Source organism: Macrobrachium nipponense, chromosome 3 (assembly GCF_015104395.2).
Source record: "Macrobrachium nipponense isolate FS-2020 chromosome 3, ASM1510439v2, whole genome shotgun sequence".
In the NCBI taxonomy this organism is placed as follows: Eukaryota; Metazoa; Arthropoda; class Malacostraca; order Decapoda; family Palaemonidae; genus Macrobrachium; species Macrobrachium nipponense.
The window spans coordinates 126,137,999-126,147,772 of NC_087202.1; positions in this window are offsets into that span (position 1 = coordinate 126,137,999).

Here is a 9,774-nt window from a genome sequence, read left to right on the forward strand (position 1 = left end):
TCTGGCTACGGTAGGTGGAGAAAGGGGTCTTCTTTGTGCAGATCTCCACTGCATACAGAGTGAGGCTTCGGGTATGTTGAGGGCACCGTCGACTGACTCCTATAGACATGTTCAATGATGAAGTCAATGGTTTCATCGACAGGCACTTTCGTAAACAAGGACTCTACATCCAATGAGGCGATAATCCCGGTGCCAGGGGCGTCCTTGAAGACTTCTAGGAATTCTACTGATGACTGCAGGCTGCACCGACTTGGGACATAGGGGGTCAAATTTTGATTAAGATGTTTAGCCAAGGCGTACGCAGGGGTTGGCGTCTGGCTGATGATCGGCCGGAGGGGGTTTTCTTGTTTGTGGGTTTTTATGTTATCATATAGATAACCCAGCAGCTCGAAGCCCGGAGCATCGTGAGAACTACCAATGCCCTTCAACCCCTCCTTCTTGCTGAAGCCCTTACGGAGAGGGGCTCACACTCCAGCGGGATCCTCACCGAGGAGATGAAGAAAGCAGCAAGGGAACTGAAGGAGAAGGAGAACATCACGGAGTAAAGGGCGGACAAGACGGCAGCCTTCGTCTTGATTGATACTGCTGAATTCCACGAGAAGCTGGATGCTATTTTGTCCTACAAGAGCAAGTTCGAGCACCTGACAAGAAACCCTACAGACAACATCAAGAGGGAGGCCAACGGAGTCATCAGCGCAGCGAATGCTGCGACTAACGCTGTCCACCTCCCGCCCATATAAGGAGACTACAGCCTGGGTTATCTATACAGTAATATAAAAACTCACAAACAAGGAAACCCCCTTCGGCCGATCATCAGCCAGACGCCCGCCCCTACGTACACCTTGGCTAAACGTCTTAACCAAATTTTGACCCCCTATGTCCCGAGTCGGTACAGCCTGCAGTTGTCAGTAGAATTCCTAGAAGTCTTCAAGGACGCCCCTGACACCGGGATTATTGCCTCGCTGTACATAGAGTCCCTGTTTACAAACGTGCTTGTCGATGAAACCATTGACATCATCTTTGAGCGTGTATACGGGAGTCAGTTGACGGCGCCCCTCAACATACCCGAAACCTCGTTCCGTACGCTGCTGGTGATCTGCACAAAGAAGGTCCCTTTCTCCACCCACCGTAGCCAGATGTACTGCCAGAAGAACAGCGTAGCGATGGGCTCCCCACTGGGGATACTCTTCACTAGCTTCTACTTCGCCAGGATGAAGCAACCCCACAGATATGGACGTTATATCGATGACATCTTTGTTCAAGTCGATGCTGAGGTTGAGGTAGAAGCCCTCTGTCAGGCCTTTCAACAGTGCAGCATGCTGAATTACACGGTTGAATACAGCACCAACAATCGGCTCCCATTCCTCGATGTCCTTGTGAGTAAGACGGAAGACGGCCTCGTACTTCTGTTTACACAAAGAAGACCAACCTAGGATTTTGCCTCAACGGTGACAGCGAGTACCCCACCAGATTCAAAAGCATGACCGTCAGGACCTTCATCAGGAGAGCCCTCTCCCACTGCTCGACCTGGCAGGACACTCATCAGGAACTCGACCGCGCTTCCCAAGTACTCGTAAATAACGGGTATTCGAATAAATTAATAAGCAGAGAAGTCTGTGCAGCCCTGGAGAAATGGTACGGTAGTGAGAGCCCGAAACCCCCGCCCCAGGATAATATCAAGCTGTATTACAAAGTCTTCATGAGTTCCCATTACCGTGAAGAAGATGACTCCATTAAGAAAATTATTTCCGAAAATGTATCCTCGACCGAAAACACCAAGATTATTGACCTGATCATTTACTACCAGAATCTGAGGACGAGCAACCTCATTATGAAAAATAACCCCTCTCCACAGGTATGAGACCCCCTGAAGCCGACACATGTGGTGTACCAGTATTCATGCCCAGTCCGCAGTTGCAGCGGCGCCTACGTTGGTATGACTACCATGCGCCTGTCGAAGAGACTCTCATGCCCCGCCCAAGAGGGGGCTATCAAGAATCACACCCGCACCAGACATCAAGAGGCCATCGTCCGGGATGTCATCATCCAAAATACGAAGATCATCGGAAAGGCCACTGATGCCTGTCGGTACACCTGCTGGAGGCGCTTCTCATCCAGCAAGTAAAACCAACGCTAAATACGGTACAGGAAGAATTTCTCCTCCCTACGAGTAGGAGAAGACCTGCCACCAACAATGACACCACCGATCACGACAACTCCTCGGACGACAACGCCCCTGAACGAGATACTCCTGCATCCAACGAAAATCAAATTAGCCGCGACGTCCTGCAGCACAGCAGAGCACCCATCAACGTAACCGCACTGCTCAGGAGGTCTAGACAGCTGCAAGACCTGCAGTATCGCAACCATCAACTCGGAGAAAGTGACTTGAGACCTGGCTCAAGCCGCCAATGAAAACGAAGACCTACCGCTACCAGCCAATAGGAGATCAGCATGGGGCAGACCCGCTGTCGACCTCAAATATAAGGAGGACAGACACCACACCAAGATCAGTTCACCTTCATCTTCCATGCCCGAGGATGTCTGGCAGCTCCAGACGAGAGCTCGCTTGCTTCAAGTAACGGACTCTGCTATTCGGAAAATAGTGAAGAATCTCTACAAGCGTAACGCTGCTGAAGTAGTCATTTCTTTTAATAAAATAATAATAATAATAATAATAATAATAATAAAATAATAATAATAATCGGCGGAAGGAGACCCTCTCGTAGACATGTTTTGTTAAAAATGATTGCTGCTTCAGCACTTTTAATCTTGTAGAGAATCTCTCTACAAGATTAATAGTGCTGAAGCAGCAATCATTTTTAACAAAATAATAATAATAATAATAATAATAATAATAATAACATTGAGGATTCTACCACGTGTCAGATAGTGTACAACGTCGTGGAAAAAAAACTGAATAAACTTGTGGAGAGGATTAATCAGTCATGTAAATGAGAACTCCGAAGGAGGAAGGGTGCCGCTGCGACACCTGCAGGACAAGACCTCATACCCAGGATTGGGATAAATAAGCCGTTGGCGATCTTGGACATAGAAATAGTTTGACATGTGTTTTTTTATTATTATTATTACTATCATTTGGTTCCTTGAACACGGAGGCAGACGAGCCTTTGAAAGGTTGGGAATAACGAATCTGCTCTTTAGAACCTTCTTTATTATAGAGGTCGTGTGTGTAATTGATAACTTTATACACAGTGAATTTGGATTTTTTAATATAAATACATACATACATACATAACATACATATATATATATATTATATATATTTATAGTATATATATATATATATAAAAATATATATATATATATATATATATATAGATATATATATAATATATATATATATATCTATATATATATATATATATATATATATATACAAATATATATATATATATATATATATATATATAATGTGTGTGTGTGTATGTATGTATGTATGTATATACTATTCTCATCTTGACTCCATCATTTCTTTCGTAAATCGAATCGACAAAATGAGTTTTCAAAGTATATTATTATAATATGTTAACAAATGACGGATCAGCTTCGGTAAATTGACTCGTACCATTACATAATATTGACATTTGGGAAGCAGCCATAGGCGATCGTGGATAATAATATTTCAAATGAGACGGTGAGAATAAACGACCGAATATTGTAATGACTAAAGGTTCCATAAAAGGAAATCATGGATAATGGTGCAAAAGATTCTTGAACAAGCATTCTGGAAAAGACATAAAAAATATAGGACGGGAATCAGCGAGGAACCTCAAGAACTAACTTCAGGTAGCAATAATAACCACAATAAGAAATAATAGTCACTACTGTCTCGTTCATGATAAAGTCAAGTAATAATGTATAACTTCCAGTTGAGGCAAAAACTATGATTTCGGAGAGGTTCCTCAGAAAGGTACTTGACAACATACGAAGAAGTAGAGAGGTGAACAATATCTAGTGAAATGTGCCCTCGACTTTAAAGGCAGCAGAGATAATCTTCAATAAAACAGCACAAAAGAGCCAACTTTCCGACCAACGACCAGAATGCCAATCAGTGCGTGATGGGTGGTCGGAACCAAGATAGAAAAATCCCATTGTCAATTCAACAGATGAAAACGCGTCAGTCAAATACCTTTGGCCACTCATCAATTTCACAGTCAACCAGTAACGCTTTCGTTTCCAGGCCAGACTACTTTTCTGTTGTGAAACATTTGAAAGGGAAAGGACATTATTTTCACCCACTTACAGAACATAATATGTCAAATAGTCTATGCTAAACCTGAGAAACTGCAAACTGAAGATGTGGAAAAGCTAATATAAAACCCAGATATATGAATGTGGAGTTATCGAAGGAAGATAAAAAGGTTTGGAAGACCATATTTACGCGTACAAATCATCTAAGTAAGATACATACGGTATTACACTTCCTACTATGTACAAATAAAACTCATTACAACCCCCCCCCTCCTCTCCACCCCCCCCCCCTCTCTCTCTCTCTCTCTCTCTCTCTCTCTCTCTCTCTCTCTCTCTCTCTCTCTCTCTTATCAATTCGCAATTAACATAGAGGCAAGAGTAAAGGTGCAACATTTGGCAAAAAGCATCAACAGCAAAATATTTTTATGTCAAGTCATTCACATCTCATCTCATAATTATGTTTGACTGTTTTGTGGGTTTTATCGCTAAAATCCATTTACCCAACCACAGAAAAAATTAATTGCTTTGCCTAAATGGCTTGTAATATGCAAAAGTAGTTTACCCACTGGAGTATATTTTTCTTACTCTTATCAGTGATACTAGCAGAGCTGGTCGAATCGATGACGATAATAATAATAATGACAATATATGGGGCAGAGGATAACGCCACCAGCTTCCTAAAAAAACACAATACTTACAAGCTCTGGGATGTGACTAGCAGAGGTTGACATCAGGAGAGGGATCTTTCAAGGCGACTGACTCACTGTCCTTACTACCTTCGCAGCAACCATGATTCCCATGACTAAAGTTCGGCAGAAATGGATGATGGGCACCAACTCAAGACAGGAGGCAACAGAATTAACCATCTGATGTTCATGGGCGACATCAATCTGTAAGGGAAGAGTATCAAGGAAATAGATACCCTAAGCCAAACTGTTAGGATTGTATCTGGGCACACCAAGATGGAGTTTGGAATAAAATAATTGCCTTGGTCAACGTACAAATAGGCAAAGTGACAAGGACTGAAGGGAAAACGTTACCAAATGGGAATAGCATCAAAAACATAGATGAGACAGGATACAAATACATGGGAGTAATAGGAGCAGAAATAAAACACCAAGATTTCAACGACGGAAATATGATGAAAGCCATAAACACATGGGCAGTACTAGTAATCACATACAGCAGAGGAGTAGTGGAGTGGACGATCGCTGTACTCTGCAGCTTAGACTAGAAAACTAGGAAACACACGACAATACACAAAGCACTTCATCCAAGAGCAAATACAGACTACGCATAACACACAAAAAAAGAGGACTATTAAGCATAAAGGACTGCCTCAACACCAAGAGCAGAGCACTGGGGCAATATCTGAACCAGTGAAGACGAGTGGCTAAGGAATACATAGGAAGGACTGATAAAAATAGATAATGACCCAGAAATATACAGACAGGAAAATGACAAACAGAAAAGAGAAATGGGACAACATACCAATGCACGGACAGTACATGAGACAGACTAAAGGAGTGGCCAGTGATGGAACGTGGCAATGGCTACGGAGGGGAGAACTCAAGAAGGAAACAGAAAGAATGCTAACAGCGGCACAAGATCAGGCCCTAAGAACCAGATATGTTCAAAGAATGATATACGGAAGATATCATCTCACCCATATGCAGGAAGTGCAATATGAAAAACGAACCATAAACTACATAGCGAGTGATTGTCCGGTACTTGCACAGAACCAGTACAATAAGTGGCATGATTCAGTAGCAAAAGCCACTGCAAGACACACCAGGTAGCTTGTAGAAATAACTGATATGAACACCATCCTGTGGGAGTGATAGAAAATCATCAGGTGGAGATCGTCTGGGACTCTGGTAGCAGAACAGATCGGGCGATAAGCGCCAATATACCAGACGTGACATTGATTGACAAAATCAAGAAGCATTACTCACTAATGTCGCAATACCATGGGACGCCAGAGTAGATGAGAAAGAAAGAGAAAAAATCGATAAGTACTATTCGCTAACTTCTATATGGGCACCGTGGAGGAATGAGTCTTCGCCAGGATGCAGCAACCCCACAGATATGGACGTTATAGCGACAACATCTTTGTTCAAGTCGACGCCGAGGATGAGGTAGAGCCCTCCGTCAGGCCTTTCAGCAGTGCAGCATGCTGAATTACATGGTTGAATTCAGCACCGATGATCGGCTCCCCTTCCTCGACATCCATGTGAGTAAGACAGAAGACGGCCTCCATACTTCTGTTTACACAAAGAAGACCAACCTAGGACTTTACCTCAGAGGTGACAGCGAGTGCCCTGCCTGATTTAAAAGCACGACTGTCAGGGCCTTCATCAGGAGAGCCCTCTCCCACTGCTCGACCTGGCAGGACACTCATCAGGAACTCGACCGCGCCTCCCAAGTACTCGTAAATAACGGGTATTCAAACAAATTAATAAGCAGAGAAGTCCGTACAGCCATGGAGAAATGGTACAGTAGTGAGAGCCTGCAACCCCACCCCCAGGATAATATCAAGATGTATTACAAAGCCTTCATGAGTTCCCATTACCATGAAGAAGAGGACTCCATTAAGAAAATTATTTCCGAAAATGTATCCCTGACCGACGACACCAAGAACACCGACCTGAGCATTTACTATCAGAATCGGAGGACGCGCGACCTTATTATGAGAAATAACCCCTCTCCACAGGTACAAGACCCCCTGAAGCAGATGCATGTGGTGTACCAGTATACATGCCCAGTCCGCAGTTGCAGCGGCGCCTACGTTGGTATGACTACCATGCGCCTGTCGAAGAGACTCTCATGCCCCGCCCAAGAGGGGGCTATCAAGAATCACACCCGCACCAGACATCAAGAGGCCATCTTCCGGGATGTCATCATCCAAAATACGAAGATCATCGGGAAGGTCCCTGATGCCCGTTGGTTATGCCTGCTGGAGGTGCTTCTCATCCAGCAAGTAAAACCAACACTAAATACGAAGCAGGAAGAATTTCTCCTCCTTACGAGTATGAGAAGACCTGCCCCAACAATGACTCCATCGATCACAACAACTCCACAGAGGACAATGCCCCTGAACGAGATACTCCTGCAGCCAACGAAAATCAAATTAGCTGTGACGTCCTGCAACGTAGCAAAACGCCCATCAACGTAACCGCGCTGCTCAGGAGGTCTAGACTGCTGCAAGACCTTCAGTATCGCAACCATCAACTCAGAGAAAGTGGCTTGAGACCTGGCTCAAGCCACCAATGAAAACGAAGACCTACCGCCACCAGTCAATAGGAGATCAGCATGGGGCAGACCCCCTGCTGTCAACCCCAAATATAAGGAGGACGGACACCACACCAAGATCAGTCCACCCTCAGCTTCCCAACCCGAGGATGTATGTCAGCTCCAGACGAAAGCTTGCTTGCTTCAAGAAAGAGAGAGAGAGAATCGTTAATGACTTTGATGACTATGGTATCATAGTTTATCTGTAAAATTCAAATATATACACCAATTTTGACTCTGCATTTGATCATGACCTCTATAGGCGCTCTAAAAGCCGCTATTCGGAAAATAGAGAAGAATCTCTAAAAGTGTAACGCTGCTGAAGTAGCCATTACTTTTAATAAAGTATGCTTGAGAGAGGGTCTGCTTCCTAAGTATCATTATTATTTTGTTTTTTTTTTGCTCTATCACAGTCCTCCAATTCGACTGGGTGGTATTTATAGTGTGGGGTTCCGGGTTGCATCCTGCCTCCTTAGGAGTCCATCACTTTTCTTACTATGTGTGCCGTTTCTAGGATCACACTCTTCTGCATGAGCCCTGGAGCTACTTCAGCCTCTAGTTTTTCTAGATTCCTTTTCAGGGATCTTGGGATCGTGCCTAGTGCTCCTATGATTATGGGTACGATTTCCACTGGCATATCCAATATCCTTCTTATTTCTATTTTCAGATCTTGATACTTATCCATTTTTTCCCTCTCTTTCTCTTCAACTCTGGTGTCCCATGGTATTGCGACATCAATGAGTGATACTTTCTTCATGACTTTGTCAATCAACGTCACGTCTGGTCTGTTTGCACGTATCACCCTATCCGTTCTGATACCATAGTCCCAGAGGATCTTTGCCTGATCGTTTTCTATCACTCCTTCAGGTTGGTGCTCGTACCACTTATTACTGCAAGGTAGCTGATGTTTCTTGCACAGGCTCCAGTGGAGGGCTTTTGCCACTGAATCATGCCTCTTTTTGTACTGGTTCTGGGCAAGTGCCGGGCATTCACTTGCTATGTGGTTTATGGTTTCATTTTTCGTATTGCACTTCCTACATATGGGAGAGATGCTATTTCCGTCTATCGTTCTTTGAATATATCTGGTTCTTAGGGCCTGATCTTGTGCCGCTGTTATCATTCCTTCAGTTTCCTTCTTTAGCTCTCCCCTCTTTAGCCATTGCCAATTGTCATCGCTGGCTAGTTCTTTAGTCTGTCTCATGTATTGTCCGTGCATTGGTTTGTTGTGCCAGTCCTCTGTTCTGTCTGTCTTTCTCCTGTCTCTGTATATTTCTGGGTCTTTGTCTACTTTTATTAGTCCTTCTTCCCATGCACTCTTTAGCCACTCGTCTTCACTGGTTTTCAGATATTGCCCCAGTGCTCTGTTTTCGATGTTGACGCAGTCCTCTATACTTAGTAGTCCTCTCCCTCCTTCCTTTCGTGTTATGTATAGTCTGTCCGTATTTGCTCTTGGGTGTAGTGCTTTGTGTATTGTCATATGTTTCCTGGTTTTCTGATCTATGCTGCGGAGTTCTGCCTTCGTCCATTCCACTATTCCTGCGCTGTATCTGATTACTGGCACTGCCCATGTGTTTATGGCTTTTATCATATTTCCACCATTGAGTTTTGACTTGAGTATCGCCTTGAGTCTCTGCATATATTCTTTCCTGATCGTGTCCTTCATCTCTTGGTGTTTTATATCCCCTCCTTCCATTATTCCCAGGTATTTGTATCCTGTCTCATCTATGTGTTTGATGTTGCTCCCATCTGGTAGCTTTATCCCTTCAGTTCTCGTTACTTTGCCTTTTTGTATGTTAACTAAGGCGCATTTTTCTATTCCAAACTCCATCCTGATGTCCCCAGATACAATCCTTACAGTCTGGATTAGGGTATCTATTTCCTTGATGCTCTTACCATACAGCTTGATGTCGTCCATGAACATCAGATGGTTAATTCTGTTGCCTCTTTTCTTGAGTTGGTACCCGGCATCCATCTTCTGTAGTACTTTTGTCATGGGAATCATGGCTACTACGAAGAGTAGTGGGGACAGTGAGTCGCCCTGGAAGATCCCTCTCCTGATATTAACCTCTGCTAGTCTTATTCCAGAGCTTGTAAGTATTGTATTCCAGTTGCGCATTGTATTTTTGAGGAAGCTGATGGTGTTTTTCCTCTGCCCCATATATTTTCAGGCATTCTATTAGCCATGTGTGTGGTATCATGTCGAAGGCTTTCTTATAGTCTATCCATGCCATGCTTAGGTTGGTTTTCCTTCTCCTACTGTTCTTCATT